Source organism: Balaenoptera borealis, assembly GCF_965194805.1.
Source record: "Balaenoptera borealis genome assembly, chromosome: 7".
NCBI lineage: Eukaryota > Metazoa > Chordata > Mammalia > Artiodactyla > Balaenopteridae > Balaenoptera > Balaenoptera borealis.
The window spans coordinates 99,536,847-99,552,344 of NC_138864.1; positions in this window are offsets into that span (position 1 = coordinate 99,536,847).

Consider the following 15,498-nt stretch of genomic DNA (forward strand, 5'->3'; position numbering starts at 1 on the left):
CTGTTTATAAGGTATCTGGATAAGTTTAAATTGGCTACCAGCATAATTCTTATGAGTTTCTATAAAACCAAAGTATAGGAAACTTGGGAAGTTATAACAGAAGAATCTTAAATGGATTGCAATGTACCTAAAACTTAGACCATTCTTAAAATCATCAGAAGCAAATTAAAAGATTATAAAACAATATATGACATTAAATTTTTTTAAAAAACTAAGAGGTGTTCAGAAATAAAAAGGAAGATAGATTAGACGGTAAATTTATTGTTTGAAATTACCCAACGCTTTTAAACAACAATGGCAAATTTTGCATTTTAGAAAACAGAATCAGTAATGTTGAAGGCAAAACTGGGAATTTCCTAGAATGAAAAGGCAAAGCAAAATTTAAAAGGTGATAATAGGAAATTTAATACATGAAGGTAACCAGTATGACGAATAATTTGAACTTTCTAGAATAAACATCTTTATTTTTCACCACTTCAAACAAGCTTCCTTGAATATCCATTTCCTGTCTCTTGTTGATACCTTGGGCTTATTCTACGGCTGTCTATTCATGTTCATTAATAAGAACACTATCCCTGTGGTAATTAAGACTCACTTTGTAATTAAAATGAGTTTACTGCATTCTAAACCATCACTTCATTCTAAACCATCACTTCAATCGTATACCCAGCTCAATTCTTTTTCCCTCACTGTATTGGAGACTTGATTTGTGGCCAATATACCAGCAATAAGAAGGATGGTTCATTTCTTCTTTGGATCCTTATTTTTCACTCCATTTTGCATATCCTCTACCTTTAGTTTTTCATTCGCCGAAGGAAAAAAAAGGTGAAAGGAGGTTAAAGAGGCTGATTCTCTTTTCTGGTTAGGCATTCTGATATTGCCACCTCACAGAATATATAAGTGTGCTTTTGTCCTGGAGGTTCTGTAGGAGCTTTCCCCATTGAAGAGAGTTCTGATACGATACATCCCCTGGTTGTAACAACTTACCATGCACGACCTCCAGATGTCACTCTCCACAGTATATACCACAGCCCCTGGCCACATGGGACCTTTGGCCTGGTGACCAGCCTTTTGGGCTGGAGCATCAGCAAGAGAGCTCAAGCTCAGCTCCTTTCTGTGGCATCTACACAGCCTATGGTAAGGTCATATCCATTTGCCTTTCCAAAGGGAGGAGTAGTGACTCCATCTTTGGACCCCCTCTCCACCCTCTGTATTACCCAGTCTTCCAGGAATATGTGTTAGGCTCTTTCCAGAAATCTCTTATCACACTGAACTCCCATGGTAGTTCCACAGTGGCCCTGAGGGCCAGAATGAGACACCTGAAATTTTGGGGGCATCCTCAAAATCCATTAACAGTTTCTGTGGACTCCTCATGATTTGGCTTGGGAAGGAAAGACCCATTCCTTCACTTAAGGGTAGGGGATGGGAAGGAAAGTGAAAACAAAAACAAAAGGGAAAGAAGAAGAATACTCCCAATTTGAATTAGTATTCCTATTTTAGTATTTGAAGTAGAATCCAATTAATGAACAAAAATGTTCTGAGGGCTTACTAATACCTAGTACTTATTGCCAAGTATAGTATTTTGCCCTCTATGTTAGCACCTCACATTTATGGAATATTTTCAGTTTATTAAGTGTAGTCATTCATTTCTTGGTATCCACAGGGGATTGGTTCCAGGACGCCTGAGGATACCAAAATCTGCAGATGCTCAAGTCCCTTATGTAAACTGGCATAGTATTTGCATATAACCTACACATATCCTCCTGCATACTTTAAATCATCTTTAGATTACTTATAATGCAGTGTAAATGCTATATAAATAGTCACTGGCATGTTGCAAATTCAAGTTTTGCTTTTTGGAATTTTCTGAAATTCTTTTTCTAAATATTTTGATCATTGGTTGCATGTAAAACCCACAGATAAAGAGGGCCAATGGTATACTCAGTCTCATGGTTTCATGTAAGTTTCACATAAAACTCTAAAAAGAGGTATGGAAGACAGTTTTAATTTCACATTTACAAGTGAGGTAATGGAGGATCAGAAAAGTTAAGTGATTTGCTATGGCTAAACAGCTATTAAGTCAGAAGGCAGGTCGTCTTAAATGATGTCTGGTATCATTTCCAGTTCTCCCTAAGCCCAAATTAATTATAAATGTGATTCATATAAGTATAAAGCAATCAGTTATTTTGATCCTATTTGAATGTTGATCTTTCATAATGCTAAAATGAGTATTCTAACATATGTGCCAGGGGTTAATATATAATTTTAAAGACACAGAAGAAAAATAAAAACAGTATATACCCATGCTTGATAAGAGACTTGAGGAAGCTTCCTGCATTATGTAAGCAAAGTTTCATTGTTCCAGTTAAATAGATGAACTTGACCAAAGAGTTTCAAACAAGTAGCTAACTCATTCTTTGCTTTACTTGTCATGTTTATATATATATATGTATGTATCTGCATGTGTGTATAGTTAATATTATATTGAAGCTCATCTTATTTACATGTGAAAAACTACATTTGCAAATAGTTATATTAATTTAAAAATTCTGTCCTTTTATACAATGAATACTAAAAAAAAATTAATCTGTCATTCAAGACTAGAACGCAGTCCTCATGGTTGTACAAATCCCATTCCATTTAATTATATTTAAGGGAATCACAAATACATTTACCAAGTTAATGTTACAAAGAGAAATTCCACTATATTTTTATAATTCTCAAATCATTGATAAAACTTATTTAGAACAAAGCAGACTTCAGTTTTTTTAATCTAATGAGTATCATCTGGAATGTGTATTATATGAATGTGTCATGTATTTGTAGATCTCAACATGAAATTTTATTTAACTGTCTGCACATAGCCAGGTCTACCAGAAATATAAAATCCATAAGATATTGGTTAAGTAAACCTTAGGAAGAAATATTTACTTGGAAGTAGAGGAAAAAAATCAAATACACTGTGTGCTCTGGCATTCTGTGTCTATTTTTTTTTCTCTCTAAAGTTAAAGGACAGTTGCAACCAAGTAGCACATAGATGTTTGTCCATTCATTAAATAAGTCTGTATGTATTTCTTATGCTTCAGAACAAATGTCCTCAAATATTACGTGACAATCGATAATTCTTGACCTCTTGCCTGATGAGTTTCTGGATTAGTTGCCAGAGTAGGACTAGTAGTACCTCCATACTTATCGCTTACTGCCTTGCCAGCTTTTCCCTTCGACAACAGCAGCCTTGCCCTTGACTTATAAACGTGTGCCATCTGAAGTTCAATCAAATAAAATATGGTCCTCACAATATATCATGAGGAGATGAACCATTAAAGTGATAAGTTCTTGTAAAACAGTTTGTGTGTGATAGCAAATGCAGTGGAAGTGCTCAAAAAACAAAAATCAAATTTGCATTCTTCTAGCTTTCCTAGAGAAGGCATCTGAAACAAGTCATTTAAATTCTTGGGCTTTCTCATCCTAGAATTCGATAGTCTCTCAAACCATTTCTTATTTAACTAAAGTTCCAGAGGCTAGAAGACTGCCAAAAAGTATAGTATTTCTGTTGGGCCTAGAATAATTCCCAAATTGTAGAATGTACTGCAAGTTGTTTATTGAAACATAAAGATATTGAAATTCCATTCAGAGTAAAACAAGTTGAAATCTAGTGAGCTTGAAGGTAAGCATTACCGTTTCAGCTGTAGCTATCAGCTGGCTGGAGTGGACACAATTGTAATGAGCATATCTGAGATGGTTCATTTTTGCACTTTTTTATTTTTTGGCCTTCAACAGCATCTATTCAACAGAGCCTTCTGTTCTAGTGTAAAAGTTAATCATTTGAATATATTGAATATTCAAATAAGCACATAATTATCATAAGTCCTCTGTGAAAATTAAAGAAAAAATATAAATATAATTTGCCCTCATGGAATATTTATTCTGTGTAATAAGAGGAGAACAAAACATCCTTTGTGACTTGTATGATGTCATTGAGAATTAATACCTTAATTATATGTTTTGGGGAGCTTTGGTATGTGGTTGTTTATTGCCGAAGTGATGGGTGAGACCACAGGTAAATGAGGCTGTTTGTAGATCATTGTAATATATTGCTCTTTAGAGGTCTTAGTGACTAAAGAGGTAAATTATCAGCAAAGCAAATTAACTTATATATCAAATCATTTTTCTTGCTATTTTATTTTTTTATTAGTTATATTTCTCTAGTAGCTAGCAACAGGACAACCAATTCACATCAGCTAGATCAATAACAGAATTCATTATCTTGCTTACCTAAGCAGTCTAGAGGTAATAGTGGTTCAAGTAGAGCTGGGTTATTTGCTTAAATAATATACTTGATAAATTTTCTTGATCCTTTTACATTCCTGTCCAACTGGCTTTGCTCTCAGATTTTATGAGGTAGCCTCCATTTTATATCTCTCAGTGCAACCAGTGAAAACAAAGGGCACTTTACGTAATGACAGAAACAAAGAACTACTTAGAGTTCACACTTTTTGACTTACCACATTCACACATATATGTACATGTATGTGTATAGTATATATCATATATATATTTCCAAAAGGAAATAATAATCTCATAGTCAGGACATCCAGCTTCAAATCCAGGCTTTTTAGGTGATGTTAAGCTCAGTTATAAGTCATCAACATCTGATAACTTATAGTTGAAGTGTACATTTAGCCACAAATGTAATAAAAGGAGAAAAAGATAGGGATAAGTTTTTAATTTGAGAGGAGAGGATGGAAAATGTCATATCACTGTTATTAATTCAAAACATACATATCCTAAAATAAGGAAGAGAAGGGACTCCCAAAGCTAGCAATGAACTAAGGTTTGTGGGTTTTGTGGGGTTTTTGCTGTTATTTTGTTTTGTATTTTTACATCATCTGTACTCCCCTATTTGTTCTTACTCATTTTGAACATATCTGAGAAAAACATGCAGGTGGCCTTCCATTCTGCAAGGTGTAGTCCTCAGTGGCCGATATCTTGTAAGCATGGTTTAGATGGGCAGGCAGAGTAGTAGCCTAAGGGTTTTGCTAATGCAGATATTTGTAGACCAGGCTTAAGATATATATTTTTTAAACGTCTGTCAAAAATATAACTTATTTTTTTTAAATCAACTTCTTAGTTTATTTTTATTGAAATCCAGAGTCTATTAAGCAATGCTTCAGATCTTGCAACTTATACTTTTCTATCTAGAAAGCTGTCTCTGGTCAGCAGGCTTCTGTGCTCTGTTTATCCTGTTAGGATTCACATTCTGGTTTCCATTTGGACCACTGGAAATGGTCCCTTTTGGCCTCTACACCCATTTTAACCTCTGACTTGGGAAATTCAGAATAATGGCCTGATGGGTTATAAGGAAGCATAGGCTGCATCTCTCCTAAAATTTAGGCAGAGAGTTTCTGAGAGGAGTACATTAAATAAAACCAGGAAAATACAGCTTTTTTTCATATTATCTTATTATTTTCCCAAACTTGTCTTTAATATTATTATCTTGGTTCCCAGTATTGGTCTCCTCTAACTCTACCAGTGTCCAGGTTGAGTAAAGTAATCTTGAATTATACAACACAAGAATAAATGTCTTCTTGTTTTATCTTCTTTATATTTTCAGAAAATTTATTTTCTTAGTTCTGGTCCTCTAGGAAACAGAACTTGAGAAAACAATTAAGGTGATAATATTCCATTGTAGAGGAGTAAGTCCAAAACTATGAGAAAGGTGATGGCAAAGGACGACATACTGGTACTCTACCCTCTTCTACTGCTTTCTTATGTGCACTGATTTTTATTCTTCTGAAGGAATTTTAAAAAACAAAAATCTAAGATCATCTTATAGAAGATTTAAGTTCCTTCTTTTCAACATACATAATTTATTATTCTGTTTTAATTATTACTTATTATTAGTCTGTCTTTGAAGTCTGTATTTAATGCATCACCGCTTTTAACTACCCCACAAGAAGATGTAGTCCATTTCTAGAAAGAATAGCTAAATTCCAAGTTATAAAGCTAAAATATGAAGTCTAGAAGGTGGCTGTGACCATTTATTTCTCTCTCAATTTTCTTATCAGTGCTACCTTTGATGTTCATCCTCCTTTCTATTTCGCTGCGTTGCAGTGCTTTAGGTCTTCAGCCCTTCATCTTCCCTTGATAAGGAAAGTTGCAAAAACGTGTGGTTTTTTTTTTTTTATTCTACCGTAGTCTCAACTAAAATATCTACTCTAAGACAAACTTTTAATGTGATGATAATAACTTCCCCTTAAAGCTTATTCTGTGTTCTATTATGTTTAAATCTTTATTTCCTTTGACTTAACAAAACTCTCATGACTATCAATTTGTATTCCAGGTTTTTGCAAGGCTGTTGTAATAATTGATGTTACACATGATGGTTGCTTTTATTGAAGTAGTTGACAGTACAGATGGAAAGGAATTGAAACATTTAAGACTTACATCGAGTATAGAATTGATAGGACTTTGTAATACAGGAGATATGTGAGAGGAATAAAATTATTAGCTTAAGCTAATTAAGGGAATGGCAGTTTTTGTAATTTCCTATGATATCTTATTCATACAAACATAAACACAGGTGTGTTCTATTATTTCAATTCTTGATTCTGATGTATTCAGGTTCAATTAATATAGCTTTGAGTATTTTTATATCCAGTAATCATGTCCTACATTATCACAATAATTTATTAACATTTTGGAACTTGTTAAAACCTGAATATTTTTATAAATGTTTCTCAGAATGGCATTATATAGTTTAACTAAAATAGATCATATTAAGTATTTGGGGAATGATGTTAAACCTATAGATTAATACTTGTAGGGACCTCTCTAGTGGTCCAGTGGTTAAGACTCCTCGCTCCCAATGCAGCGGGCACAGGTTTGATCCCTGACTGGGGAACTAAGATCCTGCATGCTGCTCGGTGCAGCCAAAAAAAAAAAAAAAAACAAAACAAAACGCTACTAATAAACTTATGGTTACCGGGAGTAAGGGGGGGGGGGAGGGAATAAACTGGAAGAACAGGACTGACACATATACACCACTATATATAAAATAGATAACTAATAAGGACCTATTGTATAGCACAGGGAACTCTACTCAATACTCTGTAATGGCCTATATGGGAAAAGAAGCTAAAAAAGAGTGGATGTATGTATATGTATGGCAGGTTCACTTTGCTGTACACCTGAAACTAACACCGCATTGTAAATTATACCCCAATAAAAATTTAAAAAAAAATAAATCAAAGATACCTAGAAACAAATTAATACTTGTAAGCAAGATACATGATTTGCGTCTCTAAATTGATAAAATATTTTTTATATTTCTTAATACTATTTTTTTAACTTTTTTTATTTTATATTTTTATTGAAGTGTATTGATTTACAATGTTGTGTTAGTCTCAGGTGTACAGCAAAGTGATTCTGTTATACATATATCTATATATATTCTTTTTCAGTTTCTTCTCTCTTATAGGTATTATAAACTATTGAGTATAGTTTACTGTGCTATACAGTAGATCCTTGTTGGTTATTTATTTTATATATAGTAGTGAGTTTATGTTAATCCCAAACTCCTAATTTATCCCTCCCCCACTTTCCCCTTTGGTAACCATGTTTGTTTTCTATAGCTGTGGGTCTATTTCTATTTTGTATTTAAGTTCATTTGTATCTTTTTTTTTTTTTAGATTGCACATATAAGTGATATCATATGATATTTATCTTTGTCTGACTTACTCCACTTAATTAGATAATCTCTAGATCCATCCATGTTGCTGCAAATGGCATTATTTCATTCTTTATTATGGCTGAGTAATATTCCATTATATATATATCACATCATCTTTATCCATCCACATCCTCAATACTATTTTAATATGTATAAGCCACATACATTTTTGTTCCTCTTAAAAAAAATTGGTTCCCAAATATTTTCTCTAGTTTATTATTGCTAGTATAAGGAAATATGCTAATTTTATTAATTTTTATTTGTGTAATTTCTTGTACTTTTGTTTCTCCTCTCCAATAGATACTTGTCTTTTATCTGAATCATCATTTAACTTTCCTTGCTTCTAGAAAAATTATTAAATGATAACAATAGTAATAGTAGGCTTTGTTACCTTTATTTTTTGTGTTGAATGAGAATAAGTATTTCTCTTATTTTTTGCTATAATGTCTCCTCATTCATGACTGCTCTTGGAATAGCTTTGCAGAAACAATAGAGTTCTCCAAAGCATGAACTGTTACTTTGAAGAATATCATTTAAATTTTATATCATTCAAATGCAGGTATTTAAAATTATCAAAAGATTGATAACTTTCAGAAATAGTCCCTAGTATTGCCTAATCTCAGTGTCCAAGTGTAGTTTGGCCACTGTTTCCAAAGTATTCACCACACCAGATTCTGTATCTGATGGTGCCAGAACCTGAAACCATTTCAGGACACAAACATCTTACAGATTATTGGCTGTGAATTAAAGAAAAAATAAAGGAGGAGTGAAGTGGGGGAAATAAACTACCCAAGTATGATAATTTAAGTGATGGAGAGAAGTATGTATACAGACACACTAAGATATATATATATATATATATTTTTTTTTTTTTAAGATATATTTTAAGATGTGTTGAAGGAACACAGTTTGGCTGTGGGGGTTGAAAGATTAGCAATAGAGCAAAGCGAATTATTTATGAGATCCCAGAAAGCGAGTGGCTGTTCATTTACAAAGCCCAATAACCTGAAGCAAATAATCCAGAATCTCAGCTATAATAGTCCTGGAGCTTTTGAATAGAACAAGAGAGAACTGTCTGGTGACTTTGATGCACAGGAATATAAGCTTCAACATTTATAAAAATCAGGAGTCATTGAAATCAGTCATGAGATACAATTAATTCTTATGGAGAAGATTCTTTCTATGTGTGAAGGGGACCCAGATACAGAAAAGGTAGAATTGGTTTTATGTTTAAGAGCGTCATTTTTGTTGTTTTTAAAAATGACATGATGAGTAGATAAGGATGTTTCGGTATAAATCATGATGGAATTTCAAGAAAAGACTGATAAAATCCTTATATATTATTTCATGTATTTGATAATTTTTTTTTTCAAAAACCTATGTCAGACTCATTTTTTGTTGACTTTTTTTATAATAATAAAAGATTTGTCTTAAACAAGAGAGTATTTAAGAACAGAGAGGTAACATGTTCACAGTGAAAGGGGACCAGTAACTTGTTCAAGGTCACAGAAGAAGACTTGGAAACAAAAGAAGATACTTTGAAATTTTCCTGAGATTTTAAATAGAGTAGGAAGAGGGGAAACTGAGTTAAGTGTGATACAATTTTAATTGAGCCAAGATACGAGACACAAAAAGCCTTTAAATTGGAATGACTACACATATAAAATTTTCTTTCAGTGTTTGTTTCTGAGTTCCAGACAGTAGCAGTGGTGAATCCAAGTTTTTGTGGGAGCTTAAATTTAGACAATTTGCGAGACATCTTTAGATAAAAAATAAATGCAAAATTATTTTCAAAAGTTATATATGGTAAAGGGTACTTATTTAGAGAAAATAGATCATAACACACTATAAATTTTAAATAGCTGACACATGACACAAACATAATAAAATCCAGAAAAATACTTATATTAATTATGTGACATACTGTGCATTATATTATTTGGTCATCTTTTAGATAATAATCTATAATATTATTTTTATAGAGAAAATAGAAAGCCTATCTTATTTTCCCCCTATTTCATTGGTTAAAATTTGTTACTATTGATAATTGTTAAATTTTATTCATCTTCAAAACTTGTTGATATACTGGTGACTTAAACTTCTGGCCATCATGGAGTAACAGATTTACTCTGTCATCTTAAACAACTAAAAGAGAAGGAAAAAATGTATGAAAAGAATTTTCAGACACTGGAAAATAAGTGGTAAAGACAATAATTCTTGAGAGAAGGAAAGCTAATGAGGTTAGCCATGGATTATATCATGCCTGTTGCCTGGATAGAATGCTTAGTCCACAGCAAAGGAAGTTTGCTGAGTTGTGGAAATAGTTCAGAGTTTAGGGAAACCAAGGTGGCAAGAATTCCCAAGAGTACTGAAGAGAAGAAATCTACACGTAGAACTCTGGTTGAGTCTTTTGCTTGATACCAAGCAGTGTACACTTGTGAAGAAACCATCTAAAGCCAAAGCAACCACTCACACCAACAGCAGGACAAAATTCCCAGAGGTCAGTAGGGCTCAGCATAGACAGAGTAGAAAAACCTACCAAGATACTACAAATCATGTAAAGTACACAGAAGCATTTTGCCTTATTAGTGACGCCAACTTTTACCTAGGAAAGGTTACACTAGTCTCTGGGAGTTTAAACATAGCAAAAGTTAACTTCACACATTGAAAGGATCAAATCAGTTTTAAGAAATGTAACTAAATCACAGAAAAATGCTAAAAATATTTCAAAGAATATTACCATCCTCTCCAATAAGTCTGGCACCCAAATAAAGTTCAAATGTATGATATTCAATTATTAAACATACCAAGAAGCCAAAAAATAATTCATAATTAGGCAAATAAGCAAATAATTTTAGATCTGGAAATAACATAAAATTATTAGACAAGGCAATTATCACAGCTATTAAAAAGACTTCAATGTTGAAGGTAGAAAAACATACGCATGATAAGGAAACACCTGGAAGTACAAAAAAGACACATATCGAACTTAGAGGAATAAAATATGACATTAGAGAATACCAAATGATATTAATATCAATTTAGATATTGCATTCAAATAGAACCTATCTAAAATTTTAAAAAGCCAGAACACACTAAACTGTGTTCCATCAGTGAGCTGTAAGTCAGCATTAAGCATCTTAATATTTGTGTAGGGCCCTAGAAAGAGAAGTTAAGGGTGTGGAGACAGCAGAAAAATATAGTAACTGTTTGCCCACAGTTTGTCAAAAATTGACAAAAACTCTAAACCCGCAGAAGCAAGAATTTCAAACACCAGCCACAATAAACGTGAAGAAAACTACACCAAGGCAGTTTATACTAAAACTATTTAATGCTAGAGATGAAGAGAAATCGTAAAAGCAGCTAAGAAAGACATTGTGCAGAAGAGAGAGACATGCCCAAAGGAACAAAGGAGGATGACAGAGCTTTTTTTGGAAATGAAGTAAGCTATGATGTTGTAAAGCAACATCCTTATGATTTTGAAAGAAACTTTCAAACTTACAACAAATGAAGAAAAAAAAAGTCATTGCTGCAGGCCAGGACTAAGAAACATGAAGTCCTTCAGGTAGAAGGAAAATGATACCAGATGGAAATTTATATCTACACAGAGAATTACTGAAAACGAGAGATATACGGTAAATATAAAGTATATTTTATTTCAGAAGTCTTACAAAAGTTTCAAAGTTTAATGCAAAAAATAATTTTAACAAGTACTGTGGAGTGTAGAGCATATGTGGAAGTAAAACATATGACAATGATAGTGTGAACACGAGCCTAGGAAAAATGGAAGTATACTATGGTACAATAGTATATGTGAAATGAAATAATATTATTTGAACATTGAATATGATAACTAACACCCCTGTAAGCCCTAAAATAACCAATGAAAAATCAAAACAAAGATACAGGGGTAAGAAAAAGTCAGTGAAATAGATAAAATGGAGTGATACGAATATTCAATCAAAAGAAAATAATGAAAAAAAGAACAAAAGTAGATAGTTAAAATAGAAAACAGTTACTAACATGGTAGATTTAAATCCAAATATATTAATAAACACAGCTTGTAAATGGTTTAAATATCCAAATTAAAAGGCAGAGACTGTCAGTTTGGATTAAAATATTTAAAACAACTATCGCAGCAAAAGGCACAACCATCTGAAGAACTGACTAGTTTAAGAATGGAAGAAGATATACTATGCTTGTATTAGTGGAAATAAAACTGGTCTGGTTATATTATTATTGAAATAATCATCTATGATTGGTGGGAGCACAAACCGATACAGCCCCTTTGAAAAATATTTTGGCAATTTCTTTTCAAGTTAAACATACGCTTATCATTTGACCCAGCAATCCCACAACTAGCTGTTTACCGAACAGAATTGAAAATATATGTTTACCAAAAAACTGTATGCGAATGTTTATAGTGTCTTCATAGATAAACTCCCCCATATGGAAACAACCAAAATGTCCTTTAAAAGATGAATGGACAAACAGTGTTCCACTCACACAATAAAATACTACTCAGCAATAAATGCAAAGTCCAGATTCATTTTCAACATGGATTACATCACAAATGCATTATCCATAATGACAGAAGACACATACTCAATGTTAAGATGATAATCTGTTACTTCACATACAGTATAAGTATACAACAGCTTACTTCCACTTCCCTTTATTTTGTGCTTGTGTCATTGTCATATATTTTATTTCTACATATGTTCACATATCTGTTGTGTAAATACGTGGGAATGATATGGCTGAGTAATAGCCTAGAAAGAAAGAAAATGCAATTTGATTTCCTACAGAGCATTTGGACATGAGGCACATTATCTAGAGGTTGATTAGTTGGGCTGTAGTGGACTATTTGCTGACCCCTTGGGATATCAGCTGTGATTGTCCTATGTAATTCAGTTCACTCTCAGAATCACTGCTTTGATTAGTGGCTCCACATTCAAAAATGGGTATTAGAGGGAGAGAAGCCATTTTGAAGCTCTCAATTATTATCAGCGTTGCTCAGCTATCTAGGATTAAATCTCTTTGTCATATGTATTGCTTCCACGTAGTTCACTGCAAAGTAGTTGAATCATAAAACAATCAAAATTATGATTGAATATATTCAAATATGAAGTTTGAAGCATTCAGGACTTACAGGCCAGTTATCGATTACCATTACATTTTTAAATTACTAAGTTTTTAAACAAATTTTAATTATCCCAGGTAATTAAAAATTATGCCATCCAGATAGAAAAGATTAAAAAATTCTGTGGCCTGTATTACTTGGAAAACTCCCTAATACTCTATTTTATATTAAGTTTACAGTGATGCACACATTTCAGTATCATCCTTTATTATTCTTTGAAGTGTTCCTAGATATTGATTAACTTCAGGCATTCAGTAAATTTAATAAATAAAAAATATTGAGAGACATACTGCAGTGGTAAGGAAATATCCTATTTATATACCTATTAACTTGAGTTATGAAGTAATGGACTTTAGTTGGGTTCAAAGGCAAATCAATGTCATGCAGAATGGGACAATAAAATTGTGCCTCATAAAGCTTTTCTTGAATATCAGCCAAATCATGGAATATTTGGCAGAATTCCTAGAGTTTTCTTGCAGAATACAACTTTAGAATTTCTTAAAACGTTCATAAGCATATTTAATGTACATGTTGTCAGTAAACTCGAAAGCTGTAATAACATTTCATTACTCTGATATTCAAAAGCTAGTTATAATCTCCAGCAGCTCAAAACGTTTAAATCAGAAAACAAGTTGAATTATCTTAGAAAACGGAATTATCCATGTCAAGAGAGTGTACTGACCACGATAGAGCTCCAGTGGTCTGGTCTGAGAAGTCTGAATGGAATATGGGGGTTAGTTAAAGCAGTAAGTGGCTGGAACTGAAAGGAGGTGACAAATGGGAATTGAATAGGTATATATTTAGAGCTTGAATCCTAATTTCACAAATGTATGAGGCAAGGAAATGCAGATGAATAGGAGATTCTCGAACAGCATATCAATCAAGGACATTAAACAAAAAACTTTAAAGAATTTTGCAGAGAACTAGGGCAGATATTGCACTGTTGGGCTTAGACGCCCAATAGGAGTATCCTCAGAGAAGATGATAGGTTTCAAAAATGGAGTCGGGCAGAGCAAACAAATTTCCATGTTTGGAAGTGTGGAATTTTTAAACCCTAGCCAGTTGGAAATATTATCATGATACATCTAGATGTTGTGCCTTCATTTATTCATGCTATTATTTAGCCAACTGATTTTCTTTTTACATTTGCTAATTTTGATTTTCTCTATTCCATTTTTTAAAATATATATTTCCAGGAGTTCCTCTTAGGAAAAAAATTGGAAATTCTGTACCTGAATATCAGTGCCCTGCATCAGTGGGACTTTTCTTCCTTGTCATCTACTGACTTTTGTACTACGTGTTAGAATTGGTCTGTTACCAAGTGGCAAGTAATTCACTCAAAATGCCTCAATCTAAAAAAGAATTTTTGAGCCCATCTAAGTGGAAAGTTGAGTAATGCTGACTACAAAATGGACCTGATGCAGTTTTGGAGTCCCAGAATCTGATTCTCAATGTCTCTTATGTCAGTTTAGCTTTTGACTGTGTAGTCTTCCTTCTCAGAAAATATTTCTCCTTGTGATCTCAAGAGGGCAGCAGCAATAGCTGCTCCAGACCTCACAGGAGACCCAGGAACTTAGAGTGAAGGAGAGGTGGATTTTCAAAAGGAAAGAAAGATGTTATCACAAGACCTAGAGGGTATGGGTGCTGATTTGAAAAGAACAATAAAACAACAACAGCCATAGAAGGCACACTGTAATTTGAATGAATTCTTGGACTCAGTTTTGGACTCTATCTGCTACTCAATTTTCACATTTTGCTTCTATCCATAGCACTAAAATAAACACCATATTCCATTATCACCCATTCCTCCCAAATTGTAGATATTTTCTTTCTTTCCAAAAATACTATGGGTTTTCCTTTGTTGAGATGAAACCTCTGTTTTCACTTACTGGTAAGGACCAATGTTATTGTGAAACTATCTTGTCATAACATTCACTTCATTGCCTTAGTGTGTTTATTTACTCTTTTGCATATGCATGTTTTACTTTGGAACACGGCTTTCATTTATATTGTGGGCTAAAATCATTTCTGTAGGACATTTTAAATTATAGTAAATGTCAAGAAATGTTATTAGATTTAAATTGTATACTTCCAAGTTTTCAGGAAAGTAGCCATTTTTACAACAAGGAAAATGTGTTTAGTTATATAAATATAATTGAATTTTGATTGTACTTATTGCTTAAAATATTTATATTTTAATGGTCACAGATGCCACTGAATAATTGCATTTAAGCTTTTTGGAAAAAAGGAGAGATGTGCTTCCATCAGTTCTTTTTTAGCTGGTGTTCTGTATTCTTGCCATGTTTGTTCAACTTTAGAATTCCAGAACACTTTATATCTAGTATTGTGCTCCCACAGCAGGTGGGAGTTCAGCCTACTCATAGGCTACATTTGTATAGCATTTAAAGCTCAGCTGCATAATTTACAGTGTTCTACAGTGTAGTTTCTCTTCGTGCATGTACAGTATAGAAGGTACTTGCCAGGGACACTTATTAGTCACATGAATTTTAAAACGCATGAGCAGCCAACAGTACCATTGCAAGCAATTATACAGTTATCACACACTGACTAATACACTTCTGGCAAATCATCAAAGACCCAAAAATAAATAAGTAAGTAATGA